This window comes from Chelonia mydas, chromosome 3 (genome assembly GCF_015237465.2).
Source record: "Chelonia mydas isolate rCheMyd1 chromosome 3, rCheMyd1.pri.v2, whole genome shotgun sequence".
Taxonomy (NCBI): domain Eukaryota; kingdom Metazoa; phylum Chordata; order Testudines; family Cheloniidae; genus Chelonia; species Chelonia mydas.
Window position 1 is genome coordinate 10,754,974 of NC_057851.1, and position 11,760 is coordinate 10,766,733.

Below are 11,760 nucleotides of genomic sequence, written 5' to 3' on the forward strand. Positions count from 1 at the left end.
AAAAACAGGAGTGTGTGGCCTAGCAGTCAGTTCTTTGGGCTACCCTTTCTCTCAGGGCAGTGTGACCTAGAGGTCAGAGTTCTTTGGGGCCATTACGCAGGGTCTCAGACCTTCAAGCCAGGTAGAGAACCCAACCAGTTGGGTCTTAGGATTTCAGACAGCGTAGAGCAACAAACATGCAGTCTGGGGTCCTCAGGCAGGGTGGAACAGCAAACAGCCTGTTGTCCTAGCTCTGGCAGACAGCAGACAAACACAGGCCTGATGTGGGGAGGCTGCCACCCCAGGGGTGGGGTTGGCAGCTGGTGGTAGGGGACCCACCCTACTCCACCGGATCTCAGCCCAGGCCCCGAACAGTGGCGGACGGTTCCGCTACTGGGTCAGCGGGGATCCCACCACAACACTATGGCTGGGCCAGTGTCTATTTTCCCTGGGCCACTTCCTATCCTGTCTTTCGGTGCAGCAGTCCGCAGGTCCTTTGGTCCCAGGGGTCTCCAGCTGGAGAGGTCTCTGCCAGGTTCAGTTCCCTCACAGGTCTCTGTAGGCAGTCCGTGGTCCACCTGGGGTTTGGCGTGCCTGGTCAGTGTGGACTGGGGCTCCCGCAGCTCTCCGGAGGGAGCTTGCTATACACATCCTTCCTCCTTGGTGGTCCAGCCCAAATGAGCAGCACGGGCTTCCCTTTATACTGTGTCTTCAGGCTGAGTATGCCCAGCAGGGAGGGAGGGGCATGGCTTCCTCAGTCTGCATTAACCCCTGCAGGTCCAGTGGAAGGTAGATACACCCTGTCACACACATTTTTCATTTTCAAAAATGATTTATTTTTTTTTACTTTGAAATCAAAGGTTTTCAAAGAGACACTTGGTTTGATTTTGGGAACCCCCGGTGGCTGTGCTGTCCAATCAAAATCAGCAATGCAGCAAAAACAAACCAGCAGTGTCGATGCCTGAACACGAAGAAGGCTTACTGACTGAACGCACACAATCACACAAAAAAGAAGGGAGGTATAGTGAGAACTGCTAAACACAAAGGTTCAATGATGGCTGAACATAAGGATGTTAGAACACACAGCCCAAAGAAGACAACTGTGTGGGAAGACTAAATGTACAAGGAGAAGAAGATCAAAAACTAAAATGGAGATTGTGACTCTCTTTTTGTTTTGTGTTTGTATAGTGCCTAGCACAGTGGGTTCCTGGTCCCTAGCTGGTGCCCCTAGGTGCTACTGTAGTGCAAATAATAATATTCATTAATAAAATAATTAATAATTGAAAAAATGAAGGCCAAAAGCCCAACAGGCTAGCTTTAAAAAAAATATTTGCAGTTTCTATTAAAAACTTTTGAAAAGTTAAGCATTGCCAAAAGAAAACGAACTTACTGGCTTCGCAAAATGTTTCATTTCTGAAAAGGTCATTTTTTTGCCTCCCCGATAAAAGACGATTTGTTTGCAAGATTCTACCCAGCTGTAATCATTCTGTATTTCCCCAGATGCAAATAATCATGGTAGCAAAAAATAGATGAGTGAAACGTACAGCCATATCTTAACATCACCATGTTTCCTGAGCGCTGGGATAGCATTCTTGCTATTCAATGAAAGACCACATTTGCTCTTTTCTTGGCATAGCTGCTATGAGATCCAGTTGGAGGCCTTGATTTCTAGGGCCTGTCATGGGGCGATTATCCATCTGACACCCAAGTCTGCCTAGACAGTCCCTCCTCCCCCCATTGACTTTCATGGCTAGAGGCCCCGAATTGGGCTTATTTACAGATAAAATCTGAAGCTCGGCTATGTAATATGCAAATACAGTACTATCAAGGAAACAGTTTAACCTAATTATGCTGACCAAACTTTCGATTCCCATCTCATGAAGCGAATGCACTTGTTCGAGTCAGCAACATTTTGATTGTTTGGGTCAAAGATCTGAGGCCAAGACTCTCGCAATTGAAGGCATTCTTCTCCCACAGCTGGGATCGAAGCGTTCCTGCCCTAAATTTAGGCTTAGACTTTGAGCTGCATCTCTGTGGTGGCTTTCTCTGAATTGTTAGCGCAGACCCCATCCCTCTCCTTACTTGGATAAAAATGCAGATCAAAATCAGGAACCGAGCTCACAAATGATGGACCAAAGGAAAATAATAACAGTTAGCAAATGAGATAGCACCAAAAGCAAGGGTTAGGCCGCTGATTCTCTGCTCAGACGGCCTACAATCCCACGGTAGCTGGTTGTTTCTGCTGAAGACATCAGTAATAAAATGGTTAACAATGTTGATATTTAATTTTTCATAAGGCTTCACAGTTAATTGTGCCCACTGAGATGACGGGGGCAGTTCCCATCTCTCTTATGACGAGATCTTGGGAACTTCTGAGTGCCCTCAATTCCCACGCACTTTAATCAGCACTAATTTAGCTCTTAGGTGCCTGAATGCAGTGGTAGGTGCTCAACTTAATTTAATCACCTAATTTCTAGGCCCAAAGTGAGCTTCATCTCCTCAGACAGAACCAGCGGATAAGGATGTGACACACTGAATACAGCTTCACTTTCTATGGAGTCCTTTATACAAATGGTCTCCCATAGCATCTTACCCAGTTCAAACTCATGCACATTTCCCACACTCTGAGCATCAACCTCCCACAGCTGTGAGGGCCGGTATTGCCAAGAACAGATGGGGAAAGTAGGCCTCAGAGAGGAGATGCAAGCAACACTCACCCAGTTAGGGAGCTGAGACTGGAACCTTGATCTTCTAACTCCCATGCTACAGGCCTCAACCACCTGAGGTAAAGAAATTTGCCTTCACTTGACACTAGTAATAGGGCCCTTATCCTCTCTAAGCCAGGCACCATACACACAGCACTAGCCCCAGCTCACCAGAGCAAGGATTAGAACATGGGTCAATTACAGGAGTGGGTGGGGAAAGTTCTGCAATGTTCTAGCTGGGATGGCCACCGCAGCAGGATTTGAACTGGAGACCCTTGGAGCTAAAGAGGCAGGTTCCTGAAGCAGTGTGATTACGTTGGGATGTAATGCCAAAACGCTGTATCAAGACACCATTCCACCCGCACCTGAAGTTGTGGCAAGTAATGCCTACAAGTGATTTCAGGGCTGGGTACCGTTAGTAGCCCTGGAACCACTGGGACAGGTGAGAACTGTTTTCACAACGCTGCCAGCCCCTGATCATCTGGAAAGTGAGACACTGGGCCCGACAATAAGATTTGGTTTTTTTGCATGGTGGCTTTGGATATTCATTACAAAACTACAGGGCTAGCCTGGTTGTTTTGAAAGGACCATCACCAAGACTTTTGCCACAGAATCTTTTGTGTCCTCACTCTTGTGTACACGTGGCCCCTGGAATACAACGGTGATAGCAATATCTCCAGGAGCTTCTTTCTAAGTGACTCCCTGGTCCCACCTAACTTTCACCAGCCCAGGGTTCCCTTCTTGTAAGGACGTTTCTCGCTTGCCCCCCAGCATGGCTTTCTGGGACTTTTCTTTTAAACTGAGCAGAGCCAGACAGCTGTAATCTTAGAGCGGCCATTTTGTAATTAGCTGCTGTTTGCTGTATCTTCCGCTCTTCCAGCTGGTTTGTTCCCTGCTTTGTTTTCCTGGTTCTTATTGCTGAGGAGCTGGGACATTCTCTCAGGCCTACATATACTCTAGTAATCGTGCAGTTCCAAATGTAGCACACCAGGGGGCGCTCTAGTATAGCTAAGGCTTTGGCTTTTTATCACCATACTGTCTAAAGAAAAGGAGGACTTGTGGCACCTTAGAGACTAACCAATTTATTTGAGCATGAGCTTTCGTGAGCTACAGCTCACTTCATCGGATGCATGCTGTGGAAATCGCACAAGACATTTTATACACAGACACCATGAAACAATGCCTCCTCCCACCCCACTCTCCTGCTGGTAATAGCTTATCTAAAGTGATCATCAAGTTGGGCCATTTCCAGCACAAATCCAGGTTTTCTCACACCGTGCGTCTCTCAGACCCTCTCCCTGTCTTCCAGACCTCTGGTTAGAGCGTCTACAGTTGGTAAGGCCTTATCTACACTGGGGTTTAACCACCAGGTTAGGTGTGCTGCTGCAAACCCGCAGTGTGGACAGGCAAAGCAGCTGTCAGCTGTGATTTCCACTGATGCAGTTTATTTCTGCTTTGAACCCAGTGTAAGTTACACTGGGGCATATAGCGGCTTTGCCTGTCTAAACTCGGGGATTGCGTTGATTCAGCTACACCAATGATTGGCTGCTGCTGGCAGACATGAGCAGACCCAAGAGCAGACCCCCATGATCTAAGGCCTGTGGAGGCATCTTTCACTTTTTTGCAATGGTTTTGCTCATCCCAGAAAATATCAGAAAATCCAAAAGCATTCTCCCCTTGCTACTGCCTCACTAATAATCTCTGTATTGTGTGGGGACGGGCACTGAGAGCGCCAGATGTTGTGGGATGTTTGAAGAAACACACTGATGTCTTTGAAGAGCCAAGACTCGCTTTGATATTCATTGATATCGCTGCATAATTCCGGGCTCCCCTGCTGCTGCAAGAGGGGAAAAGAGGATCGGCTAGGTGATTGAGTTCCACAGTGCCACATGGCACAAAGGCCCTTGCCTGCAAGTAAATCAGCAAGTGCTAGTACATAGACAGCAAAACCAAGCTGCATCCTTCGAGGAAGAGCAGCTCAGTACAGACATGGCTGGCCTTTCCCCAGAGTGTCTTTGATAATATGTTTCAGAGTAACAGCCGTGTTAGTCTGTATTCGCAAAAAGAAAAGGAGGACTTGTGGCACCTTAGAGACTAACCAATTTATTTGAGCATAAGCTTTCGTGAGCTACAGCTCACTTCATCGGATGCATACTGTGGAAAGTGATAATATGATAATATGCTAACTAACTTTTTGATAATATGCTAACAGCTATCTGAGTGGAAAGGAGTCAGGTGGCAATGCTGACGGTGGCAATCAGACTGAGAAAAACTCCCTGCTGTGTGGGTTAGACTCTGCTAAGTGCTGCGAGGTGCTTATGCAACCTACACTTCCATTGAGATCGCTGGGAGTGGAGGAACAGTCAGCCCTGATCTGGAGCATGGACCTGGGCACTTAATGAGCATAAGGATGACAATTAATAATAACACCTACCGCTTACATAGCACATTTCATTAGGAGAGCTCAAAGCATTTTACTCACGAGGGCAGTATCATCACGCCCATTTTACTGATGGGAAAACTGAGGCACAAAAAGGTGATGTGACTTGCCCATGATCGCCCAGCAGCAGAGCTGGGAATAGACCCCAAATATCTGAGTCCCAGGCCAGCGGTCTATCCACTAGGTGACACTGTCTCTATCAAGGAGCTGTTACTGAGGCTATGGTGAGTGAAATGTGCTTCTGTTTTTGACAAATGACCAAGTTAATTTAAAATGAAAATGTCTTGATGTTGATTACCAGGAACTAGATGCGACTGTCCTCTGCCCCAGAAGAGAATTTGCCAATGAGCACGGTGTCTTAACTGGTGGTTAGAGCATGGGGCTGGGAGTCAGGATTCCCAGATCTAGTCCAGGCACTGCCACTGATTACGAGACCACAGCTTAACCGCTCAATGCTTCGTTCTACCCACAGTGTGAATCTGAGAGCATAATTTTGTTCAGGGTGTGAAGGCACACTCAAGAAGTAATAAATGGTGAGGTTTGCATTGTAACCCTGGAGAGTGCTCTAGCCACACATCACAACAATCCCTCCTCATCTTTTAAGAAAGCTGGTTCTGACAATACAGAGGCAGAGCTGGCCGTGGCTGCTGTACCAGACAGGTGAATGTTTAAGAACCCAGGGAGAACATAAGAACATAAGAATGGCCATACTGGGTCAGATCTAGGGTCCATCTAGCCCAGTATCTTGTCTGTGGGCAATGCCAGGTGCCCCAGAGGGAATGAACAGAACAGGTAATCATCAAGTGATCCATCCCCTGTCGCTCATTCCCAGCTTCTAGCAAACAGAAGCTAGGGACACCATTCCTTCCCATCCTGGCTAATAGCCATTGATGGACCTATCCTCCATGAATTTATCTAGTTCCCAATGATGGACCTATCCTCCATGAATTTATCTAGTTTTGCTGTGGACTTCAATGGGAGCTAGGAAAGACAAAATACTTAGGCAACCTCTTTGTCCGCCAGAATTTGTTCTTTGTTGATTGGTTCGCCGTTTGATTACATTGATTTTCCATGTTGTTCAGAACTGCAAGCAAGTCAAACAAGTGCAAATGTCTATGCACTAGGAGAGCTTGTAGGAAAACCGATAGGATGTTATTTTAGAGAGTCTCGGGTAGCGAAGAGAAAGAGGCGGCGTGTAGAGTTATGCGGATGCAGTCATGGTCTGCGGGTGAAGTATATTACGGGCAGCGGGTAGCAGAGTCAAGGAAAACAAAATCACTCAGAATAAGTATTGCTTATTTGTATTAAGGTTTTGCTACACACTGTACATACATGCACACAGTGAAAACCTGCGCCTCTCCCAAAGAGCTTACTATCGAAATCGGTAAGATGGACAAAGAAAGTATTCCTGTCTCCATTTTACAGATGAGGGACTAATGCATGGAGAGATTAAATGTCAGTAAGGCATCGGTGGAAGAACTGGGCATTGAACCTAGGCCAAAATACCTTCCCTACAAAACCATCCCTATGGGGCAAGGATTGCTAAGGCCGGGTCTGCACTGGAAAGGTTTCCCAGGGCCAGTTTTACTGGCATATAGCAGTTGACATGACAATGTTGCTACAGCACACAGGCAGGCTGCCTTTACCGATCCCATACTTTATAGTGCCACTATTCAGTGACAAATAGAGTGTGGTCAGGTGATTAAAGACCATGAGTGATTTGCTTTATGGCAGAGGTGGGCAAACTACAGGCCCCATCTGGCCCACGGGACCATCCTGCCCAGCCCTGGAGCTCCCGGCCGGGGAGACTAGCCCCCGGCCCCTCCCCTGCTGACCCCCTTCCCCTGCAGCCTCAGCTCGCCGGGCTGCCAGCGCTCTGGGTGGTGGGGCTGCGAGCTCCTGCCGGGCGGTGGGGCTGCGAGAGCTGCCGGCCTGCCCCGCTGCTCTAGACTGCGCGGCGGCATGGCTGGCTCCGGCCGGGCAGTACGGTTGCCAGTCTTGGTGCTCTGAGCGGCATGGTAAGGGGGCGGGGAGTGGGGGGGGGTTGGATAAGGGGCAAAGGGTCCCAGAGGGCAGTCAGGGGACAGGGAGCAGGGGGTAGTTGGATGGGGCAGAGGTTCTGGGGGGAGGTCAGGGGATAGGGAGTGGTTGGATAGGTGTGGGAGTCCTGGAGGGCAGTCAGGGGACAGGGAGCAGGAGGCGGTTGGATAGGGTGGAGGTTCTAGGGGGAGGTCAGGGGATAGGGAGTGGTTGGATAGGTGTGGGAGTGCCGGGGAGCAGTCAGGGGACGGGGAGCAGTCAGGGGACAGGGAGCAGGGGGCGGTTGGATGGAGCAGAGGTTCTGGGGGGAGGTCAGGGGATAGGGAGTGGTTGGATAGGTGTGGGAGTCCTGGAGGGCAGTCAGGGGACAGGGAGCAGGAGGCGGTTGGATAGGGTGGAGGTTCTAGGGGGAGGTCAGGGGATAGGGAGTGGTTGGATAGGTGTGGGAGTGCTGGGGGGCAGTCAGGGGACAGGGAGCAGGGGGCGGATGGATGGGGTGGAGGTTCTGGGGGGAGGTCAGGGGATAGGGAGTGGTTGGATAGGTGTGGGAGTGCTGGGGAGCAGTCAGGGGACAGGGAGCAGGGGGCGGTTGGATGGGGTGGAGGTTCTGGGGGGAGGTCAGGGGATAGGGAGTGGTTGGATAAGTGTGGGAGTGCTGGGGGGCAGTCAGGGGACAGGGAGCAGGGGGCGGATGGATGGGGTGGAGGTTCTAGGGGGAGGTCGGGGATAGGGAGTGGTTGGATAGGTGTGGGAGTGCTGGGGAGCAGTCAGGGGACAGGGAGCAGGGGGCGGTTGGATAGGGCGGAGGTTCTGGGGGGAGGTCAGGGGATAGGGAGTGGTTGGATAGGTGTGGGAGTGCCGGGGAGCAGTCAGGGGACAGGGAGCAGGGGGCGGTTGGATGGAGCAGAGGTTCTGGGGGGAGGTCAGGGGATAGGGAGTGGTTGGATAGGTGTGGGAGTGGCGGGGGACCGTCAGGGGACGGGGAGCAGGGGGCGGTTGGATGGGGCGGAGGTTCTGGGGGGAGGTCAGGGGATAGGGAGTGGTTGGATAGGTGTGGGAGTCCTGGGGGGCAGTCAGGGGACAGGGAGCAGGGGGCGGTTGGATGGAGCAGAAGTTCTGGGGGGAGGTCAGGGGATAGGGAGTGGTTGGATAGGTGTGGGAGTGCCGGGGAGCAGTCAGGGGACAGGGAGCAGAGGGCGGTTGGATGGGGCGGAGGTTCTGGGGGGAGGTCAGGGGATAGGGAGTGGTTGGATAGGTGTGGGAGTGCTGGGGGGCAGTCAGGGGACAGGGAGCAGAGGGCAGTTGGATGGGGTGGAGGTTCTGGGGGGAGGTCAGGGGATAGGGAGTGGTTGGATAGGTGTGGGAGTGCCGGGGAGCAGTCAGGGGACAGGGAGCAGGGGGCGGTTGGATAGGGCGGAGGTTCTAGGGGGAGGTCAGGGGATAGGGAGTGGTTGGATAGGTGTGGGAGTGCCGGGGGGCCGTCAGGGGACAGGGAGCAGGGGGCGGATGGATGGGGTGGAGGTTCTAGGGGGAGGTCAGGGGATAGGGAGTGGTTGGATAGGTGTGGGAGTGCTGGGGGGCAGTCAGGGGACAGGGAGCAGGGGGCGGTTGGATGGAGCAGAGGTTCTGGGGGGACGTCAGGGGATAGGGAGTGGTTGGATAGGTGTGGGAGTCCTGGGGGGCAGTCAGGGGACAGGGAGCAGGGGGCGGTTGGATGGGGCGGAGGTTCTGGGGGGAGGTCAGGGGATAGGGAGTGGTTGGATAGGTGTGGGAGTGCCGGGGAGCAGTCAGGGGACAGGGAGCAGGGGGCGGTTGGATGGAGCAGAGGTTCTGGGGGGAGGTCAGGGGATAGGGAGTGGTTGGATAGGTGTGGGAGTGGCGGGGGACCGTCAGGGCACGGGGAGCAGGGGGCGGTTGGATGGAGCAGAAGTTCTGGGGGGAGGTCAGGGGATAGGGAGTGGTTGGATAGGTGTGGGAGTGCCGGGGAGCAGTCAGGGGACAGGGAGCAGAGGGCGGTTGGATGGGGCGGAGGTTCTGGGGGGAGGTCAGGGGATAGGGAGTGGTTGGATAGGTGTGGGAGTGCTGGGGAGCAGTCGGGGGACAGGGAGCAGGGGGCGGTTGGATGGGGCGGAGGTTCTGGGGGGAGGTCAGGGGATAGGGAGTGGTTGGATAGGTGTGGGAGTGCTGGGGGGCAGTCAGGGGACAGGGAGCAGAGGGCGGTTGGATGGGGCGGAGGTTCTGGGGGGAGGTCAGGGGATAGGGAGTGGTTGGATAGGTGTGGGAGTGCTGGGGGGCAGTCAGGGGACAGGGAGCAGAGGGCGGTTGGATGGGGTGGAGGTTCTGGGGGGAGGTCAGGGGATAGGGAGTGGTTGGATAGGTGTGGGAGTGCCGGGGAGCAGTCAGGGGACAGGGAGCAGGGGGCGGTTGGATGGAGCAGAAGTTCTGGGGGGAGGTCAGGGGATAGGGAGTGGTTGGATAGGTGTGGGAGTGCCGGGGAGCAGTCAGGGGACAGGGAGCAGAGGGCGGTTGGATGGGGCGGAGGTTCTGGGGGGAGGTCAGGGGATAGGGAGTGGTTGGATAGGTGTGGGAGTGCTGGGGGACCGTCAGGGGACGGGGAGCAGGGGGCGGTTGGATGGGGCGGAGGTTTTGGGGGGAGGTCAGGGGATAGGGAGTGGTTGGATAGGTGTGGGAGTCCTGGGGGGCAGTCAGGGGACAGGGAGCAGGGGGCGGTTGGATGGAGCAGAAGTTCTGGGGGGAGGTCAGGGGATAGGGAGTGGTTGGATAGGTGTGGGAGTGCCGGGGAGCAGTCAGGGGACAGGGAGCAGAGGGCGGTTGGATGGGGCGGAGGTTCTGGGGGGAGGTCAGGGGATAGGGAGTGGTTGGATAGGTGTGGGAGTGCTGGGGGGCAGTCAGGGGACAGGGAGCAGAGGGCGGTTGGATGGGGTGGAGGTTCTGGGGGGAGGTCAGGGGATAGGGAGTGGTTGGATAGGTGTGGGAGTGCCGGGGAGCAGTCAGGGGACAGGGAGCAGGGGGCGGTTGGATGGGGCGGAGGTTCTAGGGGGAGGTCAGGGGATAGGGAGTGGTTGGATAGGTGTGGAAGTGGCGGGGGGCCGTCAGGGGACAGGGAGCAGGGGGCGGATGGATGGGGTGGAGGTTCTAGGGGGAGGTCAGGGGATAGGGAGTGGTTGGATAGGTGTGGGAGTGGCGGGGGGCCGTCAGGGGACAGGGAGCAGGGGGCGGTTGGATGGAGCAGAGGTTCTGGGGGGACGTCAGGGGATAGGGAGTGGTTGGATAGGTGTGGGAGTCCTGGGGGGCAGTCGGGGGACAGGGAGCAGAGGGCGGTTGGATGGGGCGGAGGTTCTGGGGGGAGGTCAGGGGATAGGGAGTGGTTGGATAGGTGTGGGAGTGCCGGGGAGCAGTCAGGGGACAGGGAGCAGGGGGCGGTTGGATGGAGCAGAGGTTCTGGGGGGAGGTCAGGGGATAGGGAGTGGTTGGATAGGTGTGGGAGTGGCGGGGGACCGTCAGGGGACGGGGAGCAGGGGGCGGTTGGATGGGGCGGAGGTTCTGGGGGGAGGTCAGGGGATAGGGAGTGGTTGGATAGGTGTGGGAGTCCTGGGGGGCAGTCAGGGGACAGGGAGCAGAGGGCGGTTGGATGGGGCGGAGGTTCTGGGGGGAGGTCAGGGGATAGGGAGTGGTTGGATAGGTGTGGGAGTGCCGGGGAGCAGTCAGGGGACAGGGAGCAGGGGGCGGTTGGATAGGGCGGAGGTTCTAGGGGGAGGTCAGGGGATAGGGAGTGGTTGGATAGGTGTGGGAGTGCCGGGGGGCCGTCAGGGGACAGGGAGCAGGGGGCGGATGGATGGGGTGGAGGTTCTAGGGGGAGGTCAGGGGATAGGGAGTGGTTGGATAGGTGTGGGAGTGCTGGGGGGCAGTCAGGGGACAGGGAGCAGGGGGCGGTTGGATGGAGCAGAGGTTCTGGGGGGACGTCAGGGGATAGGGAGTGGTTGGATAGGTGTGGGAGTCCTGGGGGGCAGTCGGGGGACAGGGAGCAGGGGGCGGTTGGATGGGGCGGAGGTTCTGGGGGGAGGTCAGGGGATAGGGAGTGGTTGGATAGGTGTGGGAGTGCCGGGGAGCAGTCAGGGGACAGGGAGCAGGGGGTGGTTGGATGGAGCAGAGGTTCTGGGGGGAGGTCAGGGGATAGGGAGTGGTTGGATAGGTGTGGGAGTGGCGGGGGACCGTCAGGGGACGGGGAGCAGGGGGCGGTTGGATGGGGCGGAGGTTTTGGGGGGAGGTCAGGGGATAGGGAGTGGTTGGATAGGTGTGGGAGTCCTGGGGGGCAGTCAGGGGACAGGGAGCAGGGGGCGGTTGGATGGAGCAGAAGTTCTGGGGGGAGGTCAGGGGATAGGGAGTGGTTGGATAGGTGTGGGAGTGCTGGGGAGCAGTCGGGGGACAGGGAGCAGGGGGCGGTTGGATGGGGCGGAGGTTCTGGGGGGAGGTCAGGGGATAGGGAGTGGTTGGATAGGTGTGGGAGTGCCGGGGGGCCGTCAGGGGACAGGGAGCAGGGGGCGGATGGATGGGGTGGAGGTTCTAGGGGGAGGT